Raw genomic sequence first — 24675 nt, forward strand, 5'->3', positions numbered from 1 at the left:
GAAGTCATATATCCCAGAGCAATTTCTCAGAAAGCTTCTTTCCAGATTTCATTGGAGGATATTTTCTTTTTCACCATAGCCGTCTATGGTCTTCCAAATATCACTTTGCCAATTCCACAAGAACTGTCTTAGCGAAAGGCTTCTTGAGGGGAAAGCTGTAACTCTGTGAGATGATTTCACAGAACACAAAGAAGTTACTCAGAAAGCTTCTTTCTCTTTGTTTTCGGAGGATATTTCCTTTGGCCCTATAGTCTTCAAAGGGATCCGAAATATCTGTTCTCAGATTCCACAGAAATAAGGCTAGCAAAGAGATCCACGAAATACAGATGTAACTCTGTGAGTGGAAGTCACATATCACAGAGCAGTTTCTCAGAAAGCTTCTTTCCAGATTTCATCTGAGGATATTTCCTTTTTCACAATAGCCCTCTACGGGCTTCCAAATATCACTTTGCCAATTCCACAAGAACTGTCTTAGCGAAAGGCTTCTTGAGGGAAAAGCTGTAACTCTGTGAGATGATTTCACAGAACACAAAGAAGTTTCTCCGAAAGCTTCTTTCTCTTTGTTACGGGAGAATATTTCCTTTTTCACTATCGTCTTCAAAGGGATCCGAAATATTTGTTCTCAGATTCCACAGAAATAAGGCTAGCAAAGAGATCCACGAAATACAGATGTAACTCTGTGAGTGGAAGTCACATATCCCAGAGCAGTTTCTCAGAAAGCTTCTTTCCAGATTTCATCGGAGGATATTTCCTTTTTCACCATAGCCCTCAAAGGGCTTCCAAATATCACTTTGCCAATTCCACAAGAACTGTCTTAGCGAACGGCTTCTTGAGGGGAAAGCTGTAACTCTGTGAGATGATTTCAAAGAACACAAAGAAGTTTCTCAGAAAGCTTCTTTCTCTTTCTTATCGGAGGATATTTCCTTTGTCCCTATAGTCTTCAAAGGGATCCGAAATATCTGTTCTCAGATTCCACAGAAATAAGGCTAGCAAAGAGATCCACGAAATACTGATGTAACTCTGTGAGTGGAAGTCACGTATCACAGAGCTGTTTCTCAGAAAGCTTCTTTCCAGATTTCATTGGAGGATATTTCCTTTTTCACAGTAGCCCTCTATGGGCTTCCAAATATCACTTTGCCAATTCCACAAGAACTATCTTAGCGAAAGGCTTCTTGAGGGGAAAGCTGTAACTCTGTGAGATGATTTCACAGAACACAAAGAAGTTTCTCAGAAAGCTTCTTTCTCTTTGTTATCGGAGGATATTTCCTTTGACCCTATAGTCTTCAAAGGGATCCGAAATATCTGTTCTCAGATTCCACAGAAATAAGGCTAGCAAAGAGACCCACGAAATACAGATGTAACTCTGTGAGTGGAAGTCACATATCACAGAGCAGTTTCTCAGAAAGCTTCTTTCCAGATTTCATTGGAGGATATTTCCTTTTTCACAATAGCCCTCTATGGGCTTCCAAAGATCACTTTGCCAATTCCACAAGAACTGTCTTAGCGAAAGGCTTCTTGAGGGGAAAGCTGTAACTCTGGGAGATGATTTCACAGAACACAAAGAAGTTTCTCAGAAAGCTTCTTTCTCTTTGTTATCGGAGGATATTTCCTTTGGCCCTATAGTCTTCAAAGGGATCAGAAATATCTGTTCTCAGATTCCACAGAAATAAGGCTAGCAAAGAGATCCACGAAATACAGATGTAATTCTGTGAGTGGAAGTCACATATCACAGAGCAGTTTCTCAGAAAGCTTCTTTCCATATTTCATTGGAGGATATTTCCTTTTTCACAATAGCCCTCTATGGGCTTCCAAATATCACTTTGCCAATTCCACAAGAACTATCTTAGCGAAAGGCTTCTTGAGGGGAAAGCTGTAACTCTGGGAGATGATTTCACAGAACACAAAGAAGTTTCTCAGAAAGCTTCTTTCTCTTTGTTATGGGAGGATATTTCCTTTGTCCCTATAGTCTTCAAAGGGATCCGAAATATCTGTTCTCAGATTCCACAGAAATAAGGCTAGCAAAGAGATCCACGAAATACAGATGTAACTCTGTGAGTGGAAGTCACATATCACAGAGCAGTTTCTCAGAAAGCTTCTTTCCAGATTTCATCGGAGGATATTTCCTTTTTCACCATAGCCCTCTATGGACTTCCAAATATCACTTTGCCAATTCCACAAGAACTGTCTTAGCGAAAGGCTTCTTGAAGGGAAAGCTGTAACTCTGCGAGATGATTTCACAGAACACAAAGAAGTTTCTCAGAAAGCTTCTTTCTCTTTGTTATCGGAGGATATTTCCTTTGTCACTGTAGTATTCAAAGGGATCCGAAATATCTGTTCTCAGATTCCACAGAAATAAGGCTAGCAAAGAGATCCACGAAATACAGATGTAACTCTGTGAGTGGAAGTCACATATCACAGAGCAGTTTCTCAGAAAGCTTCTTTGCAGATTTCATCGGAGGATATTTCCTTTTTCACCATAGCCCTCTATGGGCTTCCAAATATCACTTGGCCAATTCCACAAGAACTGTCTTAGCGAAAGGCTTCTTGAGGGGAAAGCTGTAACTCTGTGAGATGATTTCAAAGAACACAAAGAAGTTTCTCAGAAAGCTTCTTTCTCTTTGTTATGGGAGGATATTTCCTTTGGCCCTATAGTCTTCAAAGGGATCCGAAATATCTGTTCTCAGATTCCACAGAAGTAAGGCTAGCAAAGAGATCCACGAAATACTGATGTAACTCAGTGAGTGGAAGTCACATATCTCAGAGCAGTTTCTCAGAAAGTTTCTTTCCAGATTTCATCGGAGGATATTTCCTTTTTCACCATAGCCCTCTATGGGCTTCCAAATATCACTTTGCCAATACCACAAGAACTGTCTTAGAGAAAGGCTTCTTGAGGGGAACGCTGTAACTCTGTGAGATGATTTCACAGAACACAAAGAAGTTTCTCAGAAAGCTTCTTTCTCTTTGTTATCGGAGGACATTTCCTTTGGCCCTATAGTCTTCAAAGGGATCCGAAATATCTGTTCTCAGATTCCACAGAAATAAGGCTAGCAAAGAGATCCACGAAATACAGATGTAACTCTGTGAGTGGAAGTCACATATCACAGAGCAGTTTCTCAGAAAGCTTCTTTCCAGATTTCATCGGAGGATATTTCCTTTTTCAGCGTAGCCCTCTATGGGCTTCCAAGTATCACTTTTCCAATTGCACAAGAACTGTCTTAGCGAAAGGCTTCTTGAGGGGAAAGCCGTAACTCTGTGAGATGATTTCACAGAACACAAAGAAGTTTCTCAGAAAGCTTCTTTCTCTTTGTTATCGGAGGATATTTCCTTTGGCCCTATAATCTTCAAAGGGATCCGAAGTATCTGTTCTCAGATTCCACAGAAATAAGGCTAGCAAAGAGATCCACGAAATACAGATGTAACTCTGTGAGTGGAAGTCACATATCACAGAGCAGTTTCTCAGAAAGCTTCTTTGCAGATTTCATCTGAGGATATTTCCTTTTTCACGATAGCCCTCTATGGGCTTCCAAATATCACTTTGCCAATTCCACAAGAACTGTGTTAGCGAAAGGCTTCTTGAGGGAAAAGCTGTAACTCTGTGAGATGATTTCACAGAACACAAAGAAGTTTCTCAGAAAGCTTCTTTCTCTTTGTTATGGGAGGATATTTCTTTTGGCCCTATAGGGTTCCAAGGGATCCGAAATATCTGTTCTCAGATTCCACAGAAATAAGGCTAGCAAAGAGATCCACGAAATACAGATGTAACTCTGTGAGTGGAAGTCACATATCCCAGAGCAATTTCTCAGAAAGCTTCTTTCCAGATTTCATTGGAGGATATTTTCTTTTTCACCATAGCCGTCTATGGTATTCCAAATATCACTTTGCCAATTCCACAAGAACTGTCTTAGCGAAAGGCTTCTTGAGGGGAAAGCTGTAACTCTGTGAGATGATTTCACAGAACACAAAGAAGTTACTCAGAAAGCTTCTTTCTCTTTGTTTTCGGAGGATATTTCCTTTGGCCCTATAGTCTTCAAAGGGATCCGAAATATCTGTTCTCAGATTCCACAGAAATAAGGCTAGCAAAGAGATCCACGAAATACAGATGTAACTCTGTGAGTGGAAGTCACATATCACAGAGCAGTTTCTCAGAAAGCTTCTTTCCAGATTTCATCTGAGGATATTTCCTTTTTCACAATAGCCCTCTATGGGCTTCCAAATATCACTTTGCCAATTCCACAAGAACTGTCTTAGCGAAAGGCTTCTTGAGGGAAAAGCTGTAACTCTGTGAGATGATTTCACAGAACACAAAGAAGTTTCTCCGAAAGCTTCTTTCTCTTTGTTACGGGAGAATATTTCCTTTTTCACTATCGTCTTCAAAGGGATCCGAAATATTTGTTCTCAGATTCCACAGAAATAAGGCTAGCAAAGAGATCCACGAAATACAGATGTAACTCTGTGAGTGGAAGTCACATATCCCAGAGCAGTTTCTCAGAAAGCTTCTTTCCAGATTTCATCGGAGGATATTTCCTTTTTCACCATAGCCCTCAAAGGGCTTCCAAATATCACTTTGCCAATTCCACAAGAACTGTCTTAGCGAACGGCTTCTTGAGGGGAAAGCTGTAACTCTGTGAGATGATTTCACAGAACACAAAGAAGTTTCTCAGAAAGCTTCTTTCTCTTTCTTATCGGAGGATATTTCCTTTGTCCCTATAGTCTTCAAAGGGATCCGAAATATCTGTTCTCAGATTCCACAGAAATAAGGCTAGCAAAGAGATCCACGAAATACTGATGTAACTCTGTGAGTGGAAGTCACGTATCACAGAGCTGTTTCTCAGAAAGCTTCTTTCCAGATTTCATTGGAGGATATTTCCTTTTTCACAGTAGCCCTCTATGGGCTTCCAAATATCACTTTGCCAATTCCACAAGAAGTATCTTAGCGAAAGGCTTCTTGAGGGGAAAGCTGTAACTCTGTGAGATGATTTCACAGAACACAAAGAAGTTTCTCAGAAAGCTTCTTTCTCTTTGTTATGGGAGGATATTTCCTTTGACCCTATAGTCTTCAAAGGGATCCGAAATATCTGTTCTCAGATTCCACAGAAATAAGGCTAGCAAAGAGACCCACGAAATACAGATGTAACTCTGTGAGTGGAAGTCACATATCACAGAGCAGTTTCTCAGAAAGCTTCTTTCCAGATTTCATTGGAGGATATTTCCTTTTTCACAATAGCCCTCTATGGGCTTCCAAAGATCACTTTGCCAATTCCACAAGAACTGTCTTAGCGAAAGGCTTCTTGAGGGGAAAGCTGTAACTCTGGGAGATGATTTCACAGAACTCAAAGAAGTTTCTCAGAAAGCTTCTTTCTCTTTGTTATCGGAGGATATTTCCTTTGGCCCTATAGTCTTCAAAGGGATCAGAAATATCTGTTCTCAGATTCCACAGAAATAAGGCTAGCAAAGAGATCCACGAAATACAGATGTAATTCTGTGAGTGGAAGTCACATATCACAGAGCAGTTTCTCAGAAAGCTTCTTTCCAGATTTCATTGGAGGATATTTCCTTTTTCACAATAGCCCTCTATGGGCTTCCAAATATCACTTTGCCAATTCCACAAGAACTATCTTAGCGAAAGGCTTCTTGAGGGGAAAGCTGTAACTCTGGGAGATGATTTCACAGAACACAAAGAAGTTTCTCAGAAAGCTTCTTTCTCTTTGTTATGGGAGGATATTTCCTTTGTCCCTATAGCCTTCAAAGGGATCCGAAATATCTGTTCTCAGATTCCACAGAAATAAGGCTAGCAAAGAGATCCACGAAATACAGATGTAATTCTGTGAGTGGAAGTCACATATCACAGAGCAGTTTCTCAGAAAGCTTCTTTCCAGATTTCATCTGAGGATATTTCCTTTTTCACAATAGCCCTCTATGAGCTTCCAAATATCACTTTGCCAATTCCACAAGAACTGTCTTAGCGAAAGGCTTCTTGAGGGAAAAGCTGTAACTCTGTGAGATGATTTCACAGAACACAAAGAAGTTTCTCCGAAAGCTTCTTTCTCTTTGTTACGGGAGGATATTTCCTTTTTCACTATCGTCTTCAAAGGGATCCGAAATATCTGTTCTCAGATTCCACAGAAATAAGGCTAGCAAAGAGATCCACGAAATACAGATGTAACTCTGTGAGTGGAAGTCACATATCCCAGAGCAGTTTCTCAGAAAGCTTCTTTCCAGATTTCATCGGAGGATATTTCCTTTTTCACAGTAGCCCTCTATGGGCTTCCAAATATCACTTTGCCAATTCCACAAGAACTATCTTAGCGAAAGGCTTCTTGAGGGGAAAGCTGTAACTCTGGGAGATGATTTCACAGAACACAAAGAAGTTTCTCAGAAAGCTTCTTTCTCTTTGTTATCGGAGGATATTTCCTTTGGCCCTATAGTCTTCAAAGGGATCCGAAATATCTGTTCTCAGATTCCACAGAAATAAGGCTAGCAAAGAGATCCACGAAATACAGATGTAACTCTGTGACTGGAAGTCACATATCACAGAGCTGTTTCTCAGAAAGCTTCTTTCCAGATTTCATTGGAGGATATTTCCTTTTTCACCATAGCCCTCTATGGGCTTCCAAATATCACTTGGCCAATTCCACAAGAACTGTCTTAGCCAAAGGCTTCTTGAGGGGAAAGCTGTAACTCTGTGAGATGATTTCACAGAACACAAAGAAGTTTCTCAGAAAGCTTCTTCCTCTTTGTTATCGGAGGATATTTTCTTTGGCCCTATATTATTCAAAAGGATCCGAAATATCTGTTCTCAGATTCCACAGAAATAAGGCTAGCAAAGAGATCCACGAAATACAGATGTAAATCTGTGAGTGGAATTCACATATCACAGAGCAGTTTCTCAGAAAGCTTCTTTGCAGATTTCATCGGAGGATATTTCCTTTTTCACCATAGCCCTCTATGGGCTTCCAAATATCATTTTGCCAATACCACAAGAACTGTCTTAGCGACAGGCTTCTTGAGGGGAAAGCTGTAACTCTGTGAGATGATTTCACAGAACACAAAGAAGTTTCTCAGAAAGCTTCTTTCTCTTTGTTATCAGAGGATATTTCCTTTGGCCCTATAGTCTTCAAAGGGATCCGAAATATCTGTTCTCAGATTCCACAGAAATAAGGCTAGCAAAGAGATCCACGAAATACAGATGTAACTGTGTGAGTGGAAGTCACATATCACAGAGCAGTTTCTCAGAAAGCTTCTTTGCAGATTTCATCTGAGGATATTTCCTTTTTCACGATAGCCCTCTATGGGCTTCCAAATATCACTTTGCCAATTCCACAAGAACTGCCTTAGCGAAAGGCTTCTTGAGGGGAAAGCTGTAACTCTGTGAGATGATTTCACAGAACACAAAGAAGTTTCTCAGAAAGCTTCTTTCTCTTAGTTATGGGAGGATATTTCATTTGGTCCTATAGTGTTCCAAGGGATCCGAAATATCCGTTCTCAGATTCCACAGAAATAAGGCTAGCAAAGAGATCCACGAAATACAGATGTAACTCTGTGAGTGGAAGTCACATATCAAAGAGCAGTTTCTCAGAAAGCTTCTTTCCAGATTTCATTGGACGATATTTTCTTTTTCACCATAGCCCTCTATGGGCTTCCAAATATCACTTTGCCAATTCCACAAGAACTGTCCTAGCGAAAGGCTTCTTGAGGGGAAAGCTGTAACTCTGTGAGATGATTTCAAAGAACACAAAGAAGTTTCTCAGAAAGCTTCTTTCTCTTTGTTATCGGAGGATATTTCCTTTGGCCCTATAGTCTTCAAAGGGATCCGAAATATCTGTTCTCAGATTCCACAGAAAAAAGGCTAGCAAAGAGATCCACGAAATACAGATGTAACTCTGTGAGTGGAATTCACATATCACAGAGCAGTTTCTCAGAAAGCTTCTTTCCAGATTTCATCGGAGGATATTTCCTTTTTCACCATAGCCCTCTAAGGGCTTCCAAATATCACTTTGCCAATTCCACAAGAACTCTCTTAGCGGAAGGCTTCTTGAGGGGAAAGCTGTAACTCTGTGAGTTGATTTCACAGAACGCAAAGAAGTTTCTCAGAAAGCTTCTTTCTCTTTGTTATGGGAGGATATTTCCTTTGGCCCTATAGTCTTCAAAGGGATCCGAAATATCTGTTCTCAGATTCCACAGAAATAAGGCTAGCAAAGAGATCCACGAAATTCAGATGTAACTTTGTGAGTGGAAGTCATATATCACAGAGCAGTTTCTCAGAAAGCTTCTTTCCAGATTTCATCGGAGGATATTTCCTTTTTCACCATAGCCCTCTAAGGGCTTCCAAATATCACTTTGCCAATTCCACAAGAACTCTCTTAGCGAAAGGCTTCTTGAGGGGAAAGCTGTAACTCTGTGAGATGATTTCACAGAACACAAAGAAGTTTCTCAGAAAGCTTCTTTCTCTTTGTTATGGGAGGATATTTCCTTTGGCCCTATAGTCTTCAAAGGGATTCTAAATATCTGCTCTCAGATTCCACAGAAATAAGGCTAGCAAAGAGATCCACGAAATACAGATGTAACTCTGTGAGTGGATGTCACATATTACAGAGCAGTTTCTCAGAAAGCTTCCTTGAAGATTTCATCGGAGGATATTTCCTTTTTCACCATATCCCTCAATGGGCTTCCAAATATCACTTTGCCAATTCCACAAGAACTGTCTTAGCGAAAGGCTTCTTGAGGGGAAAGCTGTAACTCTGTGAGATGATTTCACAGAACACAAAGAAGTTTCTCAGAAAGCTTCTTTCTCTTTGTTATGGGAGGATATTTCCTTTGTCCCTATAGTCTTCAAACGGATCCGAAATATCTGTTCTCAGATTCCACAGAAATAAGGCTAGCAAAGAGATCCACGAAATACAGAGGTAACTCTGTGAGTGGAAGTCAAATATCACAGAGCAGTTTCTCAGAATGCTTCTTTCCAGATTTCATCGGAGGATATTTCCTTTTTCACCATAACCCTCTATGGGCTTCCAAATATCACTTTGCCAATTCCACAAGAACTGTCTTAGCGAATGGCTTCCTGAGGGGAAAGCTGTAACTCTGTGAGATGATTTCACAGAACACAAAGAAGTTTCTCAGAAAGCTTCTTTCTCTTTGTTATGGGAGGATATTTCCTTTGGCCCTATAGTCTTCTAAGGGATCCGAAATATCTGTTCTCAGATTCCACAGAAATAAGGCTAGCAAAGAGATCCACGAAATACAGATGTAACTCTGTGAGTGGAAGTCACATATCACAGAGCAGTTTCTCAGAAAGCTTCTTTCCAGATTTCATCGGAGGATATTTCCTTTTTCACAATAGCCCTCTATGGGCTTCCAAATATCACTTTGCCAATTCCAGAAGAACTATCTTAGCGAAAGGCTTCTTGAGAGGAAAGCTGTAACTCTGGGAGATGATTTCACAGAACACAAAGAAGTTTCTCAGAAAGCTTCTTTCTCCTTGTTATGGGAGGATATTTCCTTTGTCCCTATAGTCTTTAAAGGGATCCGAAATAACTGTTCTCAGATTCCACAGAAATAAGGCTAGCAAAGAGATCCACGAAATACTGATGTAACTCTGTGAGTGGAAGTCACATATCACAGAGCTGTTTCTCAGAAACCTTCTTTCCAGATTTCATTGGAGGATATTTCCTTTTTCACAGTAGCCCTCTATGGGCTTCCAAATATCACTTTCCCAATTCCACAAGAACTATCTTAGCGAAAGGCTTCTTGAGGGGAAAGCTGTAACTCTGGGAGATGATTTCACAGAACACAAAGAAGTTTCTCAGAAAGCTTCTTTCTCTTTGTTATGGGAGGATATTTCCTTTGGCTCTATACTCTTCAAAGGGATCCGAAATATCTGTTCTCAGATTCCACAGAAATAAGGCTAGCAAAGAGATCCGCGAAATACAGATGAAACTCTGTGAGTGGAAGTCACATATCACAGAGCAGTTTCTCAGAAAGCTTCTTTCCAGATTTCATCGGAGGATATTTCCTTTTTCAAGATAGCCCTCTATGGGCTTCCAAATATCACTTTGACAATTGCACAAGAACTGTCTTTGCGAAAGGCTTCTTCAGGGGAACGCTGTAACTCTGTGAGATGATTTCACAGAACACAAAGAAGTTTCTCAGAAAGCTTCTTTCTCTTTGTTATCGGAGGATATTTCCTTTGGCCCTATAATCTTCAAAGGGATCCGAAGTATCTGTTCTCAGATTCCACAGAAATAAGGCTAGCAAAGAGATCCACGAAATACAGATGTAACTCTGTGAGTGGAAGTCATATATCACAGAGCAGTTTCTCAGAAAGCTTCTTTGCAGATTTCATCTGAGGATATTTCCTTTTTCACGATAGCCCTCTATGGGCTTCCAAATATCACTTTGCCAATTCCACAAGAACTGTGTTAGCGAAAGGCTTCTTGAGGGAAAAGCTGTAACTCTGTGAGATGATTTCACAGAACACAAAGAAGTTTCTCAGAAAGCTTCTTTCTCTTTGTTATGGGAGGATATTTCTTTTGGCCCTATAGGGTTCCAAGGGATCCGAAATATCTGTTCTCAGATTCCACAGAAATAAGGCTAGCAAAGAGATCCACGAAATACAGATGTAACTCTGTGAGTGGAAGTCACATATCCCAGAGCAATTTCTCAGAAAGCTTCTTTCCAGATTTCATTGGAGGATATTTTCTTTTTCACCATAGCCGTCTATGGTCTTCCAAATATCACTTTGCCAATTCCACAAGAACTGTCTTAGCGAAAGGCTTCTTGGGGTGAAAGCTGTAACTCTGTGAGATGATTTCACAGAACACAAAGAAGTTACTCAGAAAGCTTCTTTCTCTTTGTTTTCGGAGGATATTTCCTTTGGCCCTATAGTCTTCAAAGGGATCCGAAATATCTGTTCTCAGATTCCACAGAAATAAGGCTAGCAAAGAGATCCACGAAATACAGATGTAACTCTGTGAGTGGAAGTCACATATCCCAGAGCAGTTTCTCAGAAAGCTTCTTTCCAGATTTCATCGGAGGATATTTCCTTTTTCACAGTAGCCCTCTATGGGCTTCCAAATATCACTTTGCCAATTCCACAAGAACTATCTTAGCGAAAGGCTTCTTGAGGGGAAAGCTGTAACTCTGGGAGATGATTTCACAGAACACAAAGAAGTTTCTCAGAAAGCTTCTTTCTCTTTGTTATCGGAGGATATTTCCTTTGGCCCTATAGTCTTCAAAGGGATCCGAAATATCTGTTCTCAGATTCCACAGAAATAAGGCTAGCAAAGAGATCCACGAAATACAGATGTAACTCTGTGACTGGAAGTCACATATCACAGAGCTGTTTCTCAGAAAGCTTCTTTCCAGATTTCATTGGAGGATATTTCCTTTTTCACCATAGCCCTCTATGGGCTTCCAAATATCACTTGGCCAATTCCACAAGAACTGTCTTAGCCAAAGGCTTCTTGAGGGGAAAGCTGTAACTCTGTGAGATGATTTCACAGAACACAAAGAAGTTTCTCAGAAAGCTTCTTCCTCTTTGTTATCGGAGGATATTTTCTTTGGCCCTATATTATTCAAAAGGATCCGAAATATCTGTTCTCAGATTCCACAGAAATAAGGCTAGCAAAGAGATCCACGAAATACAGATGTAAATCTGTGAGTGGAATTCACATATCACAGAGCAGTTTCTCAGAAAGCTTCTTTGCAGATTTCATCGGAGGATATTTCCTTTTTCACCATAGCCCTCTATGGGCTTCCAAATATCATTTTGCCAATACCACAAGAACTGTCTTAGCGACAGGCTTCTTGAGGGGAAAGCTGTAACTCTGTGAGATGATTTCACAGAACACAAAGAAGTTTCTCAGAAAGCTTCTTTCTCTTTGTTATCAGAGGATATTTCCTTTGGCCCTATAGTCTTCAAAGGGATCCGAAATATCTGTTCTCAGATTCCACAGAAATAAGGCTAGCAAAGAGATCCACGAAATACAGATGTAACTGTGTGAGTGGAAGTCACATATCACAGAGCAGTTTCTCAGAAAGCTTCTTTGCAGATTTCATCTGAGGATATTTCCTTTTTCACGATAGCCCTCTATGGGCTTCCAAATATCACTTTGCCAATTCCACAAGAACTGCCTTAGCGAAAGGCTTCTTGAGGGGAAAGCTGTAACTCTGTGAGATGATTTCACAGAACACAAAGAAGTTTCTCAGAAAGCTTCTTTCTCTTAGTTATGGGAGGATATTTCATTTGGCCCTATAGTGTTCCAAGGGATCCGAAATATCCGTTCTCAGATTCCACAGAAATAAGGCTAGCAAAGAGATCCACGAAATACAGATGTAACTCTGTGAGTGGAAGTCACATATCAAAGAGCAGTTTCTCAGAAAGCTTCTTTCCAGATTTCATTGGACGATATTTTCTTTTTCACCATAGCCCTCTATGGGCTTCCAAATATCACTTTGCCAATTCCACAAGAACTGTCCTAGCGAAAGGCTTCTTGAGGGGAAAGCTGTAACTCTGTGAGATGATTTCAAAGAACACAAAGAAGTTTCTCAGAAAGCTTCTTTCTCTTTGTTATCGGAGGATATTTCCTTTGGCCCTATAGTCTTCAAAGGGATCCGAAATATCTGTTCTCAGATTCCACAGAAATAAGGCTAGCAAAGAGATCCACGAAATACAGATGTAACTCTGTGAGTGGAAGTCACATATCCCAGAGCAGTTTCTCAGAAAGCTTCTTTCCAGATTTCATCGGAGGATATTTCCTTTTTCACAGTAGCCCTCTATGGGCTTCCAAATATCACTTTGCCAATTCCACAAGAACTATCTTAGCGAAAGGCTTCTTGAGGGGAAAGCTGTAACTCTGGGAGATGATTTCACAGAACACAAAGAAGTTTCTCAGAAAGCTTCTTTCTCTTTGTTATCGGAGGATATTTCCTTTGGCCCTATAGTCTTCAAAGGGATCCGAAATATCTGTTCTCAGATTCCACAGAAATAAGGCTAGCAAAGAGATCCACGAAATACAGATGTAACTCTGTGACTGGAAGTCACATATCACAGAGCTGTTTCTCAGAAAGCTTCTTTCCAGATTTCATTGGAGGATATTTCCTTTTTCACCATAGCCCTCTATGGGCTTCCAAATATCACTTGGCCAATTCCACAAGAACTGTCTTAGCCAAAGGCTTCTTGAGGGGAAAGCTGTAACTCTGTGAGATGATTTCACAGAACACAAAGAAGTTTCTCAGAAAGCTTCTTCCTCTTTGTTATCGGAGGATATTTTCTTTGGCCCTATATTATTCAAAAGGATCCGAAATATCTGTTCTCAGATTCCACAGAAATAAGGCTAGCAAAGAGATCCACGAAATACAGATGTAAATCTGTGAGTGGAATTCACATATCACAGAGCAGTTTCTCAGAAAGCTTCTTTGCAGATTTCATCGGAGGATATTTCCTTTTTCACCATAGCCCTCTATGGGCTTCCAAATATCATTTTGCCAATACCACAAGAACTGTCTTAGCGACAGGCTTCTTGAGGGGAAAGCTGTAACTCTGTGAGATGATTTCACAGAACACAAAGAAGTTTCTCAGAAAGCTTCTTTCTCTTTGTTATCAGAGGATATTTCCTTTGGCCCTATAGTCTTCAAAGGGATCCGAAATATCTGTTCTCAGATTCCACAGAAATAAGGCTAGCAAAGAGATCCACGAAATACAGATGTAACTGTGTGAGTGGAAGTCACATATCACAGAGCAGTTTCTCAGAAAGCTTCTTTGCAGATTTCATCTGAGGATATTTCCTTTTTCACGATAGCCCTCTATGGGCTTCCAAATATCACTTTGCCAATTCCACAAGAACTGCCTTAGCGAAAGGCTTCTTGAGGGGAAAGCTGTAACTCTGTGAGATGATTTCACAGAACACAAAGAAGTTTCTCAGAAAGCTTCTTTCTCTTAGTTATGGGAGGATATTTCATTTGGCCCTATAGTGTTCCAAGGGATCCGAAATATCCGTTCTCAGATTCCACAGAAATAAGGCTAGCAAAGAGATCCACGAAATACAGATGTAACTCTGTGAGTGGAAGTCACATATCAAAGAGCAGTTTCTCAGAAAGCTTCTTTCCAGATTTCATTGGACGATATTTTCTTTTTCACCATAGCCCTCTATGGGCTTCCAAATATCACTTTGCCAATTCCACAAGAACTGTCCTAGCGAAAGGCTTCTTGAGGGGAAAGCTGTAACTCTGTGAGATGATTTCAAAGAACACAAAGAAGTTTCTCAGAAAGCTTCTTTCTCTTTGTTATCGGAGGATATTTCCTTTGGCCCTATAGTCTTCAAAGGGATCCGAAATATCTGTTCTCAGATTCCACAGAAAAAAGGCTAGCAAAGAGATCCACGAAATACAGATGTAACTCTGTGAGTGGAATTCACATATCACAGAGCAGTTTCTCAGAAAGCTTCTTTCCAGATTTCATCGGAGGATATTTCCTTTTTCACCATAGCCCTCTAAGGGCTTCCAAATATCACTTTGCCAATTCCACAAGAACTCTCTTAGCGGAAGGCTTCTTGAGGGGAAAGCTGTAACTCTGGGAGATGATTTCACAGAACACAAAGAAGTTTCTCAGAAAGCTTCTTTCTCCTTGTTATGGGAGGATATTTCCTTTGTCCCTATAGTCTTTAAAGGGATCCGAAATAACTGTTCTCAGATTCCACAGAAATAAGGCTAGCAAAGAGATCCACGAAATACTGATGTAACTCTGTGAGTGGAAGTCACATATCACAGAGCTGTTTCTCAGAAACCTTCTTTCCAGATTTCATTGGAGGATATTTCCTTTTTCACAGTAGCCCTCTATGGGCTTCCAAATATCACTTTCCCAATTCCACAAGAACTATCTTAGCGAAAGGCTTCTTGAGGGGAAAGCTGTAACTCTGGGAGATGATTTCACAGAACACAAAGAAGTTTCTCAGAAAGCTTCTTTCTCTTTGTTATGGGAGGATATTTCCTTTGGCTCTATACTCTTCAAAGGGATCCGAAATATCTGTTCTCAGATTCCACAGAAATAAGGCCAGCAAAGAGATCCGCGAAATACAGATGAAACTCTGTGAGTGGAAGTCACATATCACAGAGCAGTTTCTCAGAAAGCTTCTTTCCAGATTTCATCGGAGGATATTTCCTTTTTCAAGATAGCCCTCTATGGGCTTCCAAATATCACTTTGACAATTGCACAAGAACTGTCTTTGCGAAAGGCTTCTTCAGGGGAACGCTGTAACTCTGTGAGATGATTTCACAGAACACAAAGAAGTTTCTCAGAAAGCTTCTTTCTCTTTGTTATCGGAGGATATTTCCTTTGGCCCTATAATCTTCAAAGGGATCCGAAGTATCTGTTCTCAGATTCCACAGAAATAAGGCTAGCAAAGAGATCCACGAAATACAGATGTAACTCTGTGAGTGGAAGTCACATATCACAGAGCAGTTTCTCAGAAAGCTTCTTTGCAGATTTCATCTGAGGATATTTCCTTTTTCACGATAGCCCTCTATGGGCTTCCAAATATCACTTTGCCAATTCCACAAGAACTGTGTTAGCGAAAGGCTTCTTGAGGGAAAAGCTGTAACTCTGTGAGATGATTTCACAGAACACAAAGAAGTTTCTCAGAAAGCTTCTTTCTCTTTGTTATGGGAGGATATTTCTTTTGGCCCTATAGGGTTCCAAGGGATCCGAAATATCTGTTCTCAGATTCCACAGAAATAAGGCTAGCAAAGAGATCCACGAAATACAGATGTAACTCTGTGAGTGGAAGTCACATATCCCAGAGCAATTTCTCAGAAAGCTTCTTTCCAGATTTCATTGGAGGATATTTTCTTTTTCACCATAGCCGTCTATGGTCTTCCAAATATCACTTTGCCAATTCCACAAGAACTGTCTTAGCGAAAGGCTTCTTGAGGGGAAAGCTGTAACTCTGTGAGATGATTTCACAGAACACAAAGAAGTTACTCAGAAAGCTTCTTTCTCTTTGTTTTCGGAGGATATTTCCTTTGGCCCTATAGTCTTCAAAGGGATCCGAAATATCTGTTCTCAGATTCCACAGAAATAAGGCTAGCAAAGAGATCCACGAAATACAGATGTAACTCTGTGAGTGGAAGTCACATATCACAGAGCAGTTTCTCAGAAAGCTTCTTTCCAGATTTCATTGGAGGATATTTCCTTTTTCACAATAGCCCTCTATGGGCTTCCAAATATCACTTTGCCAATTCCACAAGAACTGTCTTAGCGAAAGGCTTCTTGAGGGAAAAGCTGTAACTCTGTGAGATGATTTCACAGAACACAAAGAAGTTTCTCCGAAAGCTTCTTTCTCTTTGTTACGGGAGAATATTTCCTTTTTCACTATCGTCTTCAAAGGGATCCGAAATATTTGTTCTCAGATTCCACAGAAATAAGGCTAGCAAAGAGATCCACGAAATACAGATGTAACTCTGTGAGTGGAAGTCACATATCCCAGAGCTGTTTCTCAGAAAGCTTCTTTCCAGATTTCATTGGAGGATATTTCCTTTTTCACAGTAGCCCTCTATGGGCTTCCAAATATCACTTTGCCAATTCCACAAGAAGTATCTTAGCGAAAGGCTTCTTGAGGGGAAAGCTGTAACTCTGTGAGATGATTTCACAGAACACAAAGAAGTTTCTCAGAAAGCTTCTTTCTCTTTGTTATGGGAGGATATTTCCTTTGACCCTATAGTCTTCAAAGGGATCCGAAATATCTGTTCTCAGATTCCACAGAAATAAGGCTAGCAAAGAGACCCACGAAATACAGATGTAACTCTGTGAGTGGAAGTCACATATCACAGAGCAGTTTCTCAGAAAGCTTCTTTCCAGATTTCATTGGAGGATATTGCCTTTTTCACAATAGCCCTCTATGGGCTTCCAAAGATCACTTTGCCAATTCCACAAGAACTGTCTTAGCGAAAGGCTTCTTGAGGGGAAAGCTGTAACTCTGGGAGATGATTTCACAGAACTCAAAGAAGTTTCTCAGAAAGCTTCTTTCTCTTTGTTATCGGAGGATATTTCCATTGGCCCTATAGTCTTCAAAGGGATCAGAAATATCTGTTCTCAGATTCCACAGAAATAAGGCTAGCAAAGAGATCCACGAAATACAGATGTAATTCTGTGAGTGGAAGTCACATATCACAGAGCAGTTTCTCAGAAAGCTTCTTTCCAGATTTCATTGGAGGATATTTCCTTTTTCACAATAGCCCTCTATGGGCTTCCAAATATCACTTTGCCAATTCCACAAGAACTATCTTAGCGAAAGGCTTCTTGAGGGGAAAGCTGTACCTCTGGGAGATGATTTCACAGAACACAAAGAAGTTTCTCAGAAAGCTTCTTTCTCTTTGTTATGGGAGGATATTTCCTTTGTCCCTATAGCCTTCAAAGGGATCCGAAATATCTGTTCTCAGATTCCACAGAAATAAGGCTAGCAAAGAGATCCACGAAATACAGATGTAATTCTGTGAGTGGAAGTCACATATCACAGAGCAGTTTCTCAGAAAGCTTCTTTCCAGATTTCATCTGAGGATATTTCCTTTTTCACAATAGCCCTCTATGAGCTTCCAAATATCACTTTGCCAATTCCACAAGAACTGTCTTAGCGAAAGGCTTCTTGAGGGAAAAGCTGTAACTCTGTGAGATGATTTCACAGAACACAAAGAAGTTTCTCCGAAAGCTTCTTTCTCTTTGTTACGGGAGGATATTTCCTTTTTCACTATCGTCTTCAAAGGGATCCGAAATATCTGTTCTCAGATTCCACAGAAATAAGGCTAGCAAAGAGATCCACGAAATACAGATGTAACTCTGTGAGTGGAAGTCACATATCCCAGAGCAGTTTCTCAGAAAGCTTCTTTCCAGATTTCATCGGAGGATATTTCCTTTTTCACAGTAGCCCTCTATGGGCTTCCAAATATCACTTTGCCAATTCCACAAGAACTACCTTAGCGAAAGGCTTCTTGAGGGGAAAGCTGTAACTCTGGGAGATGATTTCACAGAACACAAAGAAGTTTCTCAGAAAGCTTCTTTCTCTTTTTTATCGGAGGATATTTCCTTTGGCCCTATAGTCTTCAAAGGGATCCGAAATATCTGTTCTCAGATTCCACAGAAATAAGGCTAGCAAAGAGATCCACGAAATACAGATGTAACTCTGTGACTGGAAGTCACATATCACAGAGCTGTTTCTCAGAAAGCTTCTTTCCAGATTTCATTGGAGGATATTTCCTTTTTCACCATAGCCCTCTATGGGCTTCCAAATATCACTTGGCCAATTCCACAAGAACTGTCTTAGCCAAAGGCTTCTTGAGGGGAAAGCTGTAACTCTGTGAGATGATTTCACAGAACACAAAGAAGTTTCTCAGAAAGCTTCTTCCTCTTTGTTATCGGAGGATATTTTCTTTGGCCCTATATTATTCAAAAGGATCCGAAATATCTGTTCTCAGATTCCACAGAAATAAGGCTAGCAAAGAGATCCACGAAATACAGATGTAAATCTGTGAGTGGAATTCACATATCACAGAGCAGTTTCTCAGAAAGCTTCTTTGCAGATTTCATCGGAGGATATTTCCTTTTTCACCATAGCCCTCTATGGGCTTCCAAATATCATTTTGCCAATACCACAAGAACTGTCTTAGCGACAGGCTTCTTGAGGGGAAAGCTGTAACTCTGTGAGATGATTTCACAGAACACAAAGAAGTTTCTCAGAAAGCTTCTTTCTCTTTGTTATCAGAGGATATTTCCTTTGGCCCTATAGTCTTCAAAGGGATCCGAAATATCTGTTCTCAGATTCCACAGAAATAAGGCTAGCAAAGAGATCCACGAAATACAGATGTAACTGCGTGAGTGGAAGTCACATATCACAGAGCAGTTTCTCAGAAAGCTTCTTTGCAGATTTCATCTGAGGATATTTCCTTTTTCACGATAGCCCTCTATGGGCTTCCAAATATCACTTTGCCAATTCCACAAGAACTGCCTTAGCGAAAGGCTTCTTGAGGGGAAAGCTGTAACTCTGTGAGATGATTTCACAGAACACAAAGAAGTTTCTCAGAAAGCTTCTTTCTCTTAGTTATGGGAGGATATTTCATTTGGCCCTATAGTGTTCCAAGGGATCCGAAATATCCGTTCTCAGATTCCACAGAAATAAGGCTAGCAAAGAGATCCACGAAATACAGATGTAACTCTGTGAGTGGAAGTCACATATCAAAGAGCAGTTTCTCAGAAAGCTTCTTTCCAGATTTCATTGGACGATATTTTCTTTTTCACCATAGCCCTCTATGGGCTTCCAAATATCACTTTGCCAATTCCACAAGAACTGTCTTAGCGAAAGGCTTCTTGAGGGGAAAGCTGTAACTCTGTGAGATGATTTCAAAGAACACAAAGAAGTTTCTCAGAAAGCTTCTTTCTCTTTGTTATCGGAGGATATTTCCTTTGGCCCTATAGTCTTCAAAGGGATCCGAAATATCTGTTCTCAGATTCCACAGAAAAAAAGGCTAGCAAAGAGATCCACGAAATACAGATGTAACTCTGTGAGTGGAATTCACATATCACAGAGCAGTTTCTCAGAAAGCTTCTTTCCAGATTTCATCGGAGGATATTTCCTTTTTCACCATAGCCCTCTAAGGGCTTCCAAATATCACTTTGCCAATTCCACAAGAACTCTCTTAGCGGAAGGCTTCTTGAGGGGAAAGCTGTAACTCTGTGAGTTGATTTCACAGAACGCAAAGAAGTGTCTCAGAAAGCTTCTTTCTCTTTGTTATGGGAGGATATTTCCTTTGGCCCTATAGTCTTCAAAGGGATCCGAAATATCTGTTCTCAAATTCCACAGACATAAGGCTAGCAAAGAGATCCACGAAATTCAGATGTAACTTTGTGAGTGGAAGTCATATATCACAGAGCAGTTTCTCAGAAAGCTTCTTTCCAGATTTCATCGGAGGATATTTCCTTTTTCACCATAGCCCTCTAAGGGCTTCCAAATATCACTTTGCCAATTCCACAAGAACTCTCTTAGCGAAAGGCTTCTTGAGGGGAAAGCTGTAACTCTGTGAGATGATTTCACAGAACACAAAGAAGTTTCTCAGAAAGCTTCTTTCTCTTTGTTATGGGAGGATATTTCCTTTGGCCCTATAGTCTTCAAAGGGATTCTAAATATCTGCTCTCAGATTCCACAGAAATAAGGCTAGCAAAGAGATCCACGAAATACAGATGTAACTCTGTGAGTGGATGTCACATATTACAGAGCAGTTTCTCAGAAAGCTTCTTTGCAGATTTCATCGGAGGATATTTCCTTTTTCACCATATCCCTCAATGGGCTTCCAAATATCACTTTGCCAATTCCACAAGAACTGTCTTAGCGAAAGGCTTCTTGAGGGGAAAGCTGTAACTCTGTGAGATGATTTCACAGAACACAAAGAAGTTTCTCAGACAGCTTCTTTCTCTTTGTTATGGGAGGATATTTCCTTTGTCCCTATAGTCTTCAAACGGATCCGAAATATCTGTTCTCAGATTCCACAGAAATAAGGCTAGCAAAGAGATCCACGAAATACAGAGGTAACTCTGTGAGTGGAAGTCAAATATCACAGAGCAGTTTCTCAGAATGCCTCTTTCCAGATTTCATCGGAGGATATTTCCTTTTTCACCATAACCCTCTATGGGCTTCCAAATATCACTTTGCCAATTCCACAAGAACTGTCTTAGCGAATGGCTTCCTGAGGGGAAAGCTGTAACTCTGTGAGATGATTTCACAGAACACAAAGAAGTTTCTCAGAAAGCTTCTTTCTCTTTGTTATGGGAGGATATTTCCTTTGGCCCTATAGTCTTCCAAGGGATCCGAAATATCTGTTCTCAGATTCCACAGAAATAAGGCTAGCAAAGAGATCCACGAAATACAGATGTAACTCTGTGAGTGGAAGTCACATATCACAGAGCAGTTTCTCAGAAAGCTTCTTTCCAGATTTCATCGGAGGATATTTCCTTTTTCACAATAGCCCTCTATGGGCTTCCAAATATCACTTTGCCAATTCCAGAAGAACTATCTTAGCGAAAGGCTTCTTGAGAGGAAAGCTGTAACTCTGGGAGATGATTTCACAGAACACAAAGAAGTTTCTCAGAAAGCTTCTTTCTCTTTGTTATCGGAGGACATTTCCTTTGGCCCTATAGTCTTCAAAGGGATCCGAAATATCTGTTCTCAGATTCCACAGAAATAAGGCTAGCAAAGAGATCCACGAAATACAGATGTAACTCTGTGAGTGGAAGTCACATATCACAGAGCAGTTTCTCAGAAAGCTTCTTTCCAGATTTCATCGGAGGATATTTCCTTTTTCAGCGTAGCCCTCTATGGGCTTCCAAGTATCACTTTTCCAATTGCACAAGAACTGTCTTAGCGAAAGGCTTCTTGAGGGGAAAGCCGTAACTCTGGGAGATGATTTCACAGAACACAAAGAAGTTTCTCAGAAAGCTTCTTTCTCTTTGTTATCGGAGGATATTTCCTTTGGCCCTATAGTCTTCAAAGGGATCCGAAATATCTGTTCTCAGATTCCACAGAAATAAGGCTAGCAAAGAGATCCACGAAATACTGATGTAACTCTGTGAGTGGAAGTCACATATCACACAGCAGTTTCTCAGAAAGCTTCTTTGCAGATTTCATCTGAGGATATTTCCTTTTTCACCATAGCCCTCTATGGGCTTCCAAATATCACTTTGCCAATTCCACAAGAACTGTCTTAGCGAAAGGCTTCTTGAGGGAAAAGCTGTAACTCTGTGAGATGATTTCACAGAACACAAAGAAGTTTCTCAGAAAGCTTCTTTCTCTTTGTCATGGGAGGATATTTCCTTTGTCCCTATAGTCTTCAAAGGGATCCGAAATATCTGTTCTCAGATTCCACAGAAATAAGGCTAGCAAAGAGATCCACGAAATACAGATGTAACTCTGTGAGTGGAAGTCATATATCTCAGAGCAGTTTCTCAGAAAGCTTCTTTCCAGATTTCATCGGAGGATATTTCCTTTTTCACCATAGCCCTCTATGGGCTTCCAAATATCACTTTGACAATTGCACAAGAACTGTCTTTGCGAAAGGCTTCTTCAGGGGAACGCTGTAACTCTGTGAGATGATTTCACAGAACACAAAGAAGTTTCTCAGAAAGCTTCTTTCTCTTTGTTATCGGAGGATATTTCCTTTGGCCCTATAATCTTCAAAGGGATCCGAAGTATCTGTTCTCAGATTCCACAGAAATAAGGCTAGCAAAGAGATCCACGAAATACAGATGTAACTCTGTGAGTGGAAGTCACATATCACAGAGCAGTTTCTCAGAAAGCTTCTTTGCAGATTTCATCTGAGGATATTTCCTTTTTCACGATAGCCCTCTATGGGCTTCCAAATATCACTTTGCCAATTCCACAAGAACTGTGTTAGCGAAAGGCTTCTTGAGGGAAAAGCTGTAACTCTGTGAGATGATTTCACAGAACACAAAGAAGTTTCTCAGAAAGCTTCTTTCTCTTTGTTATGGGAGGATATTTCTTTTGGCCCTATAGGGTTCCAAGGGATCCGAAATATCTGTTCTCAGATTCCACAGAAATAAGGCTAGCAAAGAGATCCACGAAATACAGATGTAACTCTGTGAGTGGAAGTCACATATCCCAGAGCAATTTCTCAGAAAGCTTCTTTCCAGATTTCATTGGAGGATATTTTCTTTTTCACCATAGCCGTCTATGGTCTTCCAAATATCACTTTGCCAATTCCACAAGAACTGTCTTAGCGAAAGGCTTCTTGAGGGGAAAGCTGTAACTCTGTGAGATGATTTCACAGAACACAAAGAAGTTTCTCAGAAAGCTTCTTTCTCTTTGTTTTCGGAGGATATTTCCTTTGGCCCTATAGTCTTCAAAGGGATCCGAAATATCTGTTCTCATATTCCACAGAAATAAGGCTAGCAAAGAGATCCACGAAATACAGATGTAACTCTGTGAGTGGAAGTCACATATCACAGAGCAGTTTCTCAGAAAGCTTCTTTCCAGATTTCATCGGAGGATATTTCCTTTTTCACAATAGCCCTCTATGGGCTTCCAAATATCACTTTGCCAATTCCAGAAGAACTATCTTAGCGAAAGGCTTCTTGAGAGGAAAGCTGTAACTCTGGGAGATGATTTCACAGAACACAAAGAAGTTTCTCAGAAAGCTTCTTTCTCTTTGTTATCGGAGGACATTTCCTTTGGCCCTATAGTCTTCAAAGGGATCCGAAATATCTGTTCTCAGATTCCACAGAAATAAGGCTAGCAAAGAGATCCACGAAATACAGATGTAACTCTGTGAGTGGAAGTCACATATCCCAGAGCAGTTTCTCAGAAAGCTTCTTTCCAGATTTCATCGGAGGATATTTCCTTTTTCACCATAGCCCTCAAAGGGCTTCCAAATATCACTTTGCCAATTCCACAAGAACTGTCTTAGCGAACGGCTTCTTGAGGGGAAAGCTGTAACTCTGTGAGATGATTTCACAGAACACAAAGAAGTTTCTCAGAAAGCTTCTTTCTCTTTCTTATCGGAGGATATTTCCTTTTTCCCTATAGTCTTCAAAGGGATCCGAAATATCTGTTCTCAGATTCCACAGAAATAAGGCTAGCAAAGAGATCCACGAAATACTGATGTAACTCTGTGAGTGGAAGTCACGTATCACAGAGCTGTTTCTCAGAAAGCTTCTTTCCAGATTTCATTGGAGGATATTTCCTTTTTCACAGTAGCCCTCTATGGGCTTCCAAATATCACTTTGCCAATTCCACAAGAAGTATCTTAGCGAAAGGCTTCTTGAGGGGAAAGCTGTAACTCTGTGAGATGATTTCACAGAACACAAAGAAGTTTCTCAGAAAGCTTCTTTCTCTTTGTTATGGGAGGATATTTCCTTTGACCCTATAGTCTTCAAAGGGATCCGAAATATCTGTTCTCAGATTCCACAGAAATAAGGCTAGCAAAGAGACCCACGAAATACAGATGTAACTCTGTGAGTGGAAGTCACATATCACAGAGCAGTTTCTCAGAAAGCTTCTTTCCAGATTTCATTGGAGGATATTTCCTTTTTCACAATAGCCCTCTATGGGCTTCCAAAGATCACTTTGCCAATTCCACAAGAACTGTCTTAGCGAAAGGCTTCTTGAGGGGAAAGCTGTAACTCTGGGAGATGATTTCACAGAACTCAAAGAAGTTTCTCAGAAAGCTTCTTTCTCTTTGTTATCGGAGGATATTTCCTTTGGCCCTATAGTCTTCAAAGGGATCAGAAATATCTGTTCTCAGATTCCACAGAAATAAGGCTAGCAAAGAGATCCACGAAATACAGATGTAATTCTGTGAGTGGAAGTCACATATCACAGAGCAGTTTCTCAGAAAGCTTCTTTCCAGATTTCATTGGAGGATATTTCCTTTTTCACAATAGCCCTCTATGGGCTTCCAAATATCACTTTGCCAATTCCACAAGAACTATCTTAGCGAAAGGCTTCTTGAGGGGAAAGCTGTAACTCTGGGAGATGATTTCACAGAACACAAAGAAGTTTCTCAGAAAGCTTCTTTCTCTTTGTTATGGGAGGATATTTCCTTTGTCCCTATAGCCTTCAAAGGGATCCGAAATATCTGTTCTCAGATTCCACAGAAATAAGGCTAGCAAAGAGATCCACGAAA

This window comes from Macaca fascicularis, chromosome 12, assembly GCF_037993035.2.
Source record: "Macaca fascicularis isolate 582-1 chromosome 12, T2T-MFA8v1.1".
Lineage (NCBI taxonomy): Eukaryota > Metazoa > Chordata > Mammalia > Primates > Cercopithecidae > Macaca > Macaca fascicularis.